The sequence below is a fragment of the Theropithecus gelada genome, chromosome 3, assembly GCF_003255815.1.
Source record: "Theropithecus gelada isolate Dixy chromosome 3, Tgel_1.0, whole genome shotgun sequence".
NCBI classification, from domain to species: Eukaryota; Metazoa; Chordata; class Mammalia; order Primates; family Cercopithecidae; genus Theropithecus; species Theropithecus gelada.
Window position 1 is genome coordinate 181409491 of NC_037670.1, and position 8771 is coordinate 181418261.

General features: G+C 49.7%; 1 protein-coding gene across 7 annotated transcripts in view; it reads left to right on the top strand.

Moving 5' to 3' along the window:
- The first annotated feature begins 3705 nt into the window (after positions 1–3705).
- The window catches only part of DNAJB6 (DnaJ heat shock protein family (Hsp40) member B6), an 84956-nt gene continuing 79890 nt past the window's right edge, over positions 3706–8771 (top strand). For 4 of the 7 annotated variants that reach the window (XM_025381251.1, XM_025381252.1, XM_025381257.1 and 1 more), the window contains exon 1: positions 3706–3884. The gene's annotated coding sequence lies outside the window, so the exon portion shown is untranslated. The remainder of the gene's footprint in view (positions 3885–8771) is intronic. The other 3 variants (XM_025381253.1, XM_025381254.1, XM_025381256.1) reach the window with 2 other exon arrangements.

Consider the following 8771-nt stretch of genomic DNA (forward strand, 5'->3'; position numbering starts at 1 on the left):
CTGAGTCCTACTCAGCCTCCTGAGGAGCTGGGACTATAGGCGTGTGCTACCACATTTGGCTAATCTTGCTATGTTTTGTACAGGCGGGGTTTCACCAAGTTGCCCAGGCTGCTCTCAAACTCTTGAGCTCAAGCAATCTTCTTGCCTCAGCCTCCCAAAGTGCCAGAAAAAAAGAATTTTTTGTTGTTGTTGTTGTTGTTGTTTTAGAAATGGGGTCTTGTGGTGTTACCTAGGCTGGTCTGGAATTCCTAGTTCAAGCAATCCTCCTGCCTCAGCCTCCTAAAGTGCTGGGATTACAGGTGTGCACCACTGTGACCAGCCTGACACACGTTTTTTTTTTTTTTTTTTTTTTGAGACGGAGTCTTGCTCTGTGACCCAGGCTGGAGTGAGTGGTGCGATCTCAGCTCACTGCAAGCTCCGCCTCCCGGGTTCACGCCATTCTCCTGCCTCAGCCTCCCGAGTAGCTGGGACTACAGGCGCCCGCCACCTCGCCCGGCTAGTTTTTTGTATTTTTTAGTAGAGACGGGGTTTCACCGTGTTAGCCAGGATGGTCTCGATCTCCTGACCTCGTGATCCGCCCGTCTCAGCCTCCCAAAGTGCTGGGATTACAGGCGTGAGCCACCGCGCCCGGCTCTGACACACGTTTTAATAAGCATATATATAATGTGTATATATACACACACACATATATTTCTTTTTCGAAGGGGGAAATAAAAGCTATTTGTGGTGAGCCTACCACTTACAATGTAAAATTCATGTCTATGCTGTCTACATTTCAAGATTAGCTCACAATCACCACAGGGACTTACTGAAATGTAAAACGTCCTATAACAGTACTGTCTGTCCACACTGAGATGGAAATAAACCTCCATAAACCTGCAAGCAGATAGGTTACATGTGACAGTGCCAAACTGTGCACATATCTGAAATTCCAGCCTTCGCTGAGATTATTTTAGGTTTTATTATGAGATGCCCATACTAACACAAAATATTATTTCTTCCTTTTGAACAGTCATTTATATAGCCAGTAAAAAAAGAGAACAGAGGCGGGGCTTGGTGGCTCATGCCTGTAATCCCAGCACTTTGGGAGGCTGAGGTGGGTCAATCACCTAAGGTCATGAGTTTGAGACCAGCCTGGCCAACATTGCGAAACCCCATCTCTACCAAAAATACAAAAAATTAGTCATGCATGGTTGCTCATGCCTGTAATCCCAGCTACTCAAGAGGCTGAGACAAGAGAATCACTTAAACCTGGGAGGTGGAAGTTGCAGTGACCCGAGATTGTGCCACTGCACTCCAGCCTGGATGACAGGGCGAAACTCAGTCTCAAAAAAGAACAGAGAATCGAGTCAGATTTTCCTTTGCTAACTGATCATCTGCTAGAAATGACATGTAGTAATACAATTAAATTTTAAGAAACACAAAAAATGAGCCCAGCATAGCGGCTCACCTTGGTAATCCCAGCACTTTGGGAGGCTGAGGCAGGAGGACTGCTTCAGCCCAGGAGGTTAAGGCTGCAGTGAGCCATGATTGAACCACTGCACTCTAGCCTGGGTGACAGAGCAAGACCCTGTCTCAAAAAAAAAAGGGCAGTACTTCATTTTGAAGGATAACAATTAGCGCCATTAACCAAGTGTTCCAGTTGTCTAAAATGAGGCAGGTGTAGAGGGAAAATTTTCCCTGTACTCTCTGAAGGTTTCATAACTGAGTCTCTGAACTAAGCTGACAGTAGACAGAATTGTAAGAGAAAAAATATACAAATTTATAACATGTACTAGGGCATCCCAGAATCCAGTGATATCTGGAAGCTTATATAGCCCCTTCATAGAAGAGAGGGGAGGCAGATGCAGGCAGCTCAGGGGAGAGAAAATGATTTTTGCTTTCCGAAGAATAGGTGGTGGCCTCTGGCAAAATCTGTCTGGGTGTGGAGCTGACTTCCCTTGGTGCTCTTCTCTGGTGATACTGGCTCATTCTTCCCTATTGATGAGACTTCCAGGAAGGGGGTCAAGACAATTGAGTTCCTTTGGGATGATCTGTCTTTACGTACATAACGGGGGATTCAGAGAATGCCCCTCCCTGCATTGGCAGGTCCCCATGTGCCCTCAGTTTCAGGGCATACTAATGTGGTAATCAGTGAACTAGTTAGGAATTGGTATCTTAACACGGCATAATTCGGGGTGGCATTTCTCCAACTCTTTCATTACTAACCAGCTATTATAAACCAAAAGTGATTCAAGTGTTAAAAATGTCTTTTGAATATCTCCCAGGCTTAAACGATCACGAATTCATAAGCATTGTTAGTTCAGAAGGTGGCTGAGCAGGCCCCCCGGAATTCAGCGTCAGCATGCCACAGAATCTGAAGTTCAGAAAAGGTGTGACAAAAAGGAGTTTTTCTTTTTCTTTTCTTTTTTTTTTTTTTGAGAGAGTTTCGCTCTTGTTGCCCAGGCTGGAGTGCAATGGCATGATCTCGGCTCACTGCAACCGCCTCCTCCTGGGTTCAAGTGATTCTTCTGCCTCAGCCTCCGGAGTAGATGGGATTACAGGAATGCGCCACCACGCCTGGCTAACTTTTTTTTTGCATTTTTAGTAGAGACAAGGTTTCCCCTTGTGTCAGGCTGGTCTTGAACTCCCAACCTCAGGTGACCCACCTGCCTTGGCCTCCCAAAGTGTTGGGATTACAGGCGTGAGCCACCACGCCAGGTTGGCATTTTTATTTCTTAAAGGAAAGGATAAGGTGGGCTACGACTAAGACAACACAGTAGCAAACATCTGGCTGAGTGCTGGAGACGAAGACAGTGGGAGATCCAGGCCAGGCTCCATGCACGGAACTGCTTGTTGGCCTCTTTAGGCTTTGGATCTGTGGGACCTTTCGTTACTAGGCATGAAAGCCTGTCTGACTGCGCGGGGTCTGAGGTTCCCTGCTCCCGCTGGTCACCATCTGCACGCGTGTGGTATTAATCTCCAGGGTTCGAACCAGAACCCCTGCGGACGCGGGAAAGGCTCGCGAGTCTGGGGATGACCTCAAGTCCAGCGATCAAAGTGCGGCCCGTTTTCAGGAAACAACTGCCACGATTCAATCTAAAAAGCTTCTTCGGTATTTTCGGCCACAGTTTGCTTCCATTTCCTTCCATCATTATTCCCTGGCGAAGTCTCCACGCACTCCCGTTCGCCGGGGAACTTAGGGTATCTGGCCTTCCCTAAATTGACGAGCGGGGGCCGGTGCCTTCGCTTGCCTTCCCTGGCCGCCGCTTGATTTCTTTTTCCTCCCCTTCGAGGACTTCTCCGCCCGCGCCCGCGACCCAGCTTTCGTCCCGCTGTGGGGAGATGCCACCCAGCTCCACGAGAGGACCGCGGGGCGAGAGGCGGCGGACGCGCTCCGGAGGCCGCCGGCCGAAGATGAAGGGCGCGACGACATCGCGGTTTCCAGAATGGGCTCCTTCTCGCCCAGAACAATCCGTGCCGTTTGGAATCTTCTCGGCCTTCTCTGCGCCGTCCGCGCGTCTGGGCTCCCCGGTACCGTGGACCCGGCCCCGAGCTCCGCCCCCTCGCCCTGGGCTTCCCCTCCCCTTCGCCCCCAGTCTCCCGGCCTCTTCGGGGCGGCGGAAGAGCCGAGAACCTTCGCGAAGGCGGGGCGGGCGCCTCCGAGGCTGGGCCCGCGTTTTGGGCAGTGGAAACTGCACATGCGCGGCGTCAGGGCCGGGCGGAAGTTAACGTCGCTGTGCCGCCGCCGCGTGACGCATTTCCTGTTTGTTGTCGGAGAAAGGAGAGAAAGGAAAGCGCGAGGAGACGCCGCCACCACCAGCGCAGCAGTGCAGGAGCTGTGAGGAGATTCGGGCAGTCACCCCGCCTCCCCTGCGTCCCGCCACCAGCCGCCTCCGTCCTCGGTGAGAGTCTGTTTCGAGGGCCGGGGGAGGTCGCCTAGGGCCCTGCGCGCGCCCGGCAGACGGCGGACCTAACCCGGCTCCTGGCAACAGCGTGGGGGGTGACCGGGGTCGCCGGTCGGGGCAGTACTGGAAGGGGCGGGGGCCGTGGCCGGGGTTGCGGGGCGAAAGGTGGGCGGCGTCCTCTGGGTCTGGGGCCGAGGCCGGGGCCGGGGCTGGGGGCTGGGGCCGCCCGGCCGCGTCCTCCCCGCCCGGCGTCCTTGCCGGAACGCGGCCCGGGCTCCGCGGCGGCGGTTGGGGGTGGGGCCCGGCCTGGGAGCGGCCGGCTGGGACTCGGCTGGGACTCGGCTGGGGCTCGGCGGGGCCGGCAGCGTGGGAGGCGTGGAGCGCCTTCTTTCTAAGGCTCCTGCACTCGAGTCTGAAACCAGAAACGCGAGTGGCTTGCGGAGCGGGAATGCCGCTGCCGTGCCGCCAGGTTCGGAGGGAGAAGAAGCAGGTGGTGGACCGCAGAGCCCTGTTTCTAGAACTCCGGACGGATTGTTGAGAAGTTTGTGGAAGAGCAGGCTGCGTTTCTTATTCGGAACGTCTGTCTGCTTTGCTTTGCGTTAAAGAATCTGCACCGTAGTTGATGCAACTGAAGTTTATGTAACAAGTTTATATTAACTCTTACCCAACTGAGGAAGGTCAGTGACACACGAAGTATAAACTGCAAACCGTATATTGGCTCGAGAAAGGTTTTGGCGCTAGCGCATTTTTAAAAAAGGATGGGTTTTCTAGTCAGACGTAAACTTCTGTACTAATTTTCTCACGTAAACGAGGCAGGAAGTAGCCCGAGTAGAACGATCGTGCCACCACCGAAGGGATGCCGCCTGCGAGCTCAGAGGCTTCAGCCTGTTTGGGAAGAGTAGGCTGAGCGGAGCTCTTTGTAATTTTTAACGTGTTTGTTAATATGAGTTGCGAATTTAGTAAGGATTTGTGGCTACAAGTTAAGCCAAATTATTGATTTAGTAGAAAAGTTAAGACTAAAGACCGAAGAAAGGAAAGTAAACAGACTTTAACTACTAAAGATTGGTTGCTGCTGCTTCGTGTTTAACCGCACTTTTCCAAATAATGTTGCATATCAGAACGATTCATGGTTTCTGAAAGGAATTATATGCATCCACCTTACTACTCCGCCTGTCCATCCGTCCCGTTTTCTTTTTTTTTTTTGAGACGGAGTCTCGCTCTGTCGCCCAGGCTGGAGTGCAGTGGCCGGATCTCAGCTCACTGCAAGCTCCGCCTCCCGGGTTCACGCCATTCTCCTGCCTCAGCCTCCCGAGTAGCTGGGACTACAGGCGCCCGCCACCTCGCCCGGCTATTTTTTTGTATTTTTTAGTAGAGACGGGGTTTCACCGTGTTAGCCAGGATGGTCTCGATCTCCTGACCTTGTGATCCGCCCGTCTCGGCCTCCCAAAGTGCTGGGATTACAGGCTTGAGCCACCGCGCCCGGCCCCGTCCCGTTTTCTTTTTGGGTTTATTCCAAACTTTTTTTTTTTTTTGAGACGAAGTCTGTTCTGTTGCCCAGGCCTAGGTGCAGTGGCGCGATCTCCACTCAGTGCAACCTCCAGCTCCCAGGTTTAAGCGATTCTCCTGCTTCAGCCTCCTGAGTAGCTGGGATTACGGCTGCTCGCCACCACGCCCGACTAATTTTTGTATTTTTAGTAGAGACGGGGTTTCACCGTGTCGGCCAGGCTTGTCTCGAACTTCTGACCTAAAGTGATCCGCCTGCCTCGGCCTCCCAAAGTGCTGGGATTACAGGCGTGAGCCACCGCGCCCAGCCGACTGCAGACTTGTTTCCACTTCTGAGAGCCTTAAGCTCCTTTGAAGTTGGTTCTTTCACATTTCTTTCTGCCTTCTGTGATAAAGGGGTGAATATTTTTTATGCACACTTTAATGAGTTGTGGGTGTTTATGGATTATTCTGGATGTGAAATTTGGGAAGTAAGTTGCCTTAAATTGGTAGATGTGGAGACTTGACAGGAAGTGGGAGAACAAAAGGATTGAGAACCTTTGAAAAATGCCTAACTAGGCTTAGTCTGTACTGTGGAACATGAGAAAGTTGGGAATTTCAGAGGGCAAAGCTCTTAAACAATTTGAGATGAGTTCAACACTCTCTTCAAAACATCAGTGTTTTAAAACTTATTTTCTTCTGGATATGAAAGTGTTAGGTTTGGGAAGTAATTCTGGCTGTAGGACAGTTTTTCCGGAACACTAGGTGGTGAGTATTGTTGAATATTGTGAAGACTGAAATAAGGATATGGTATTACAGTGTGATACCTGTAACTGAGTGGCATGCATTAGCTTTCATTTTTAAGCAAGTCCGTAATTCCCTTCTATTAACTGATTTGGACAGTTTCAAACGAATAGTGGTGCCCATCACCTTCATCAGTTTTCCACCTAGGTAACCCAAATCCAGGTCTGAGGTGGGGGTGGGATGGTATGTTTGAACTTTTTTTTTTTTTGGAGACAGAGTTGCTCTGTTGCCCAGGCTGTAATGCAGTGGCGCGATGTCTGCAAGTTCACGCCATTCTCCTGTCCCAGCCTTCCGAGTAGATGGGATTACAGGCGCCCGCCCCCCATACCCGGCTGATTTTTTTTGTAGTTTTTAGTAGAGATGGGGTTTCACCATGTTAGCCGGGATGGTCTTGATCTCCTGACCCTCATGATCCACCCGACTCGGCCTCCCAAGGTGCTGGGATTACAGGCGTGAGCCACCGCGGTGGCCCTTTTTTTTATTTTTTATTTTTATGTTTTTGAGATGGAGTTTCACTGTTGCCCGTGATGGAGTGCAATGGCGCCATCTTGGCTCACTGCAACTTCGCCTCCCAGGTTCAAGCGAATCTCCTGCCTCAGCCTCCGGAGTAGCTGGGATTACAGGCATGCGCAACCACACCCAGCTAATTTTTTGTGTTTTTATTAGAGATGGGGGTTTCACCATGTTGTTAGGCTGGTCTCGAACTCCTGACCTCAGGTGATACACCTGCCCTGGCCTCCCAAAGTGCTGGATTACAGGCATGAGCCCCCTCGTCCGGCCGTCACTGTTAAGAGTGTTTAACAAGAGGGCACTTCAAAACTTGGGCAGGTATTTTTAGTCATCCTGAACGTGTCGCTGTGTACTGAGTGTCACCGCGGGACCGCACAGACACCTTATTGTCATCTGCCGTAAAGGTCAGCTTCTATATTGGTTAATGCTTACGGATATGTGTTGATGAGGAATAAGGTAATCAGCCTTTGTGTTTGTGAGTTGATGATTTGACAGGATTTTTGCTTCTTAATTTTTGCTTGCATCGAGGTTACACAGTGGATTAACAGGGTTTTTGAGAAACGTTTTTAAAACTTGCTCTTTTTCTGGGAAGTGATTCTGTTCAAAATCTGGTTTGGTTAAATTTGTCCAGGACCCCACCTGGTGGTGAGAGGCGGGTAACTGCAGGCTCATTAGCGAGTAAGAATAGGATCAGTGGCAGGATTCAGCAAATGGTGTCGTTCCAGGATAGAATTTGAAAATACCAAACTCAAAAAAATGAGGTTACTGAGAAGAAAAGCAAAGTTGGTGAAAACAAGAGTATGTTAGAAATGATGATGTAGGAATGGAAAAATGACAACGCCTACCTGGAGAAAATGACTTCCTGGATAAGGCAACTAGTAAAAATGTCATGTTTTTTGTATTGATATTAATGAGGTGTTTTGTCAAACAAAATCGTTTATGTTTTTGTATGGATGCAAATCGCTGTTGACCTGTTTCATGTTCCTGGAGACCTCCTGCTTGAGAAGGAAGATTGATTTACTTGAGATGGAGTCCTTGCTCTGTTGCCCAGGCTGGAGTGCAGTGGCATGGGCTTGGCTCCCTGCACTCCCAGGTTCAAGCCATTCTCCTGCCTCAGCCTCCCAAGTAGCTGGAATTACAGGCGCGCGTCACCATGCCTGGCTACTTTTTGTATTTTTAATAGAGATGGTTTTACCGTGTTGGCCAGGCTGGTCTTGAACTCCTGACCTCAGGTGATCTCCCCGCCTTGGCCTCCTAAAGTGCTGGGATTACAGGCGTGACTTACCGCACTTGGCTTTTATTTATTTATTTATTTTTTTAGTGCAGCTGGAATTGCCCTGTGTACCCAGGTTGGTATCAAACTCCTGGCTTCAAGTGATTCTTCCACCCTGGCCTGCCAAAGTGCTAGAATTACAAGTGTGAGCCAGGTGACTGGCCAGATTTTAGAATTTTTTTTTTTTTTTTTTGAGATGGAATCTCACTCTATTGCCCAGGCTGGATGCAGTGGCACCATCTCGGCTCACTGCAACCTCTGTTGCACGGGTTCAAGCGATTCTCTTGCCTCAGCCTCCTGAGTAGCTGGAATTACAGGCACCTGCCACCGCGCCTGGCTGATTTCTGTATTTTTAGTAGAGATGGAGTTTCACCATCTTGGCCAGGCTGGTCTTGAACTCCTGACCCTCGTGATCCACCCGCCTCGGTCTCCCAAAGTGCTAGGATTACAGGTGTGAGCCACTGCACCAGGCCAGATTTTAGAATTCTTAAGCTCTGTTGCAAAATAATGTGTCTTTGGAAGGGTGATTTAGTTACACTACATATGATTTTGCCCTCTCTGATATTTTTCTACCTTTTGCCACCAAAGGCTAAGTGTGTTTTATATTTGTGTTATGCGTATACATATGTGCGTGCTCTAGTTGGTATGCTTATGAACTGTGTGCCAATACTTACCCCTCTCTGCCACCTTGAGATGGCATATACCACTTGGGTGGGCTTTGAATCTGAAGTTATTTGTGCCTACAGGAATGTCCAGGACACAGAGTGCTCAGAAAATATTTTTTTTTTTTTTTTTTTTTTTTTTTTTTTTTTTTT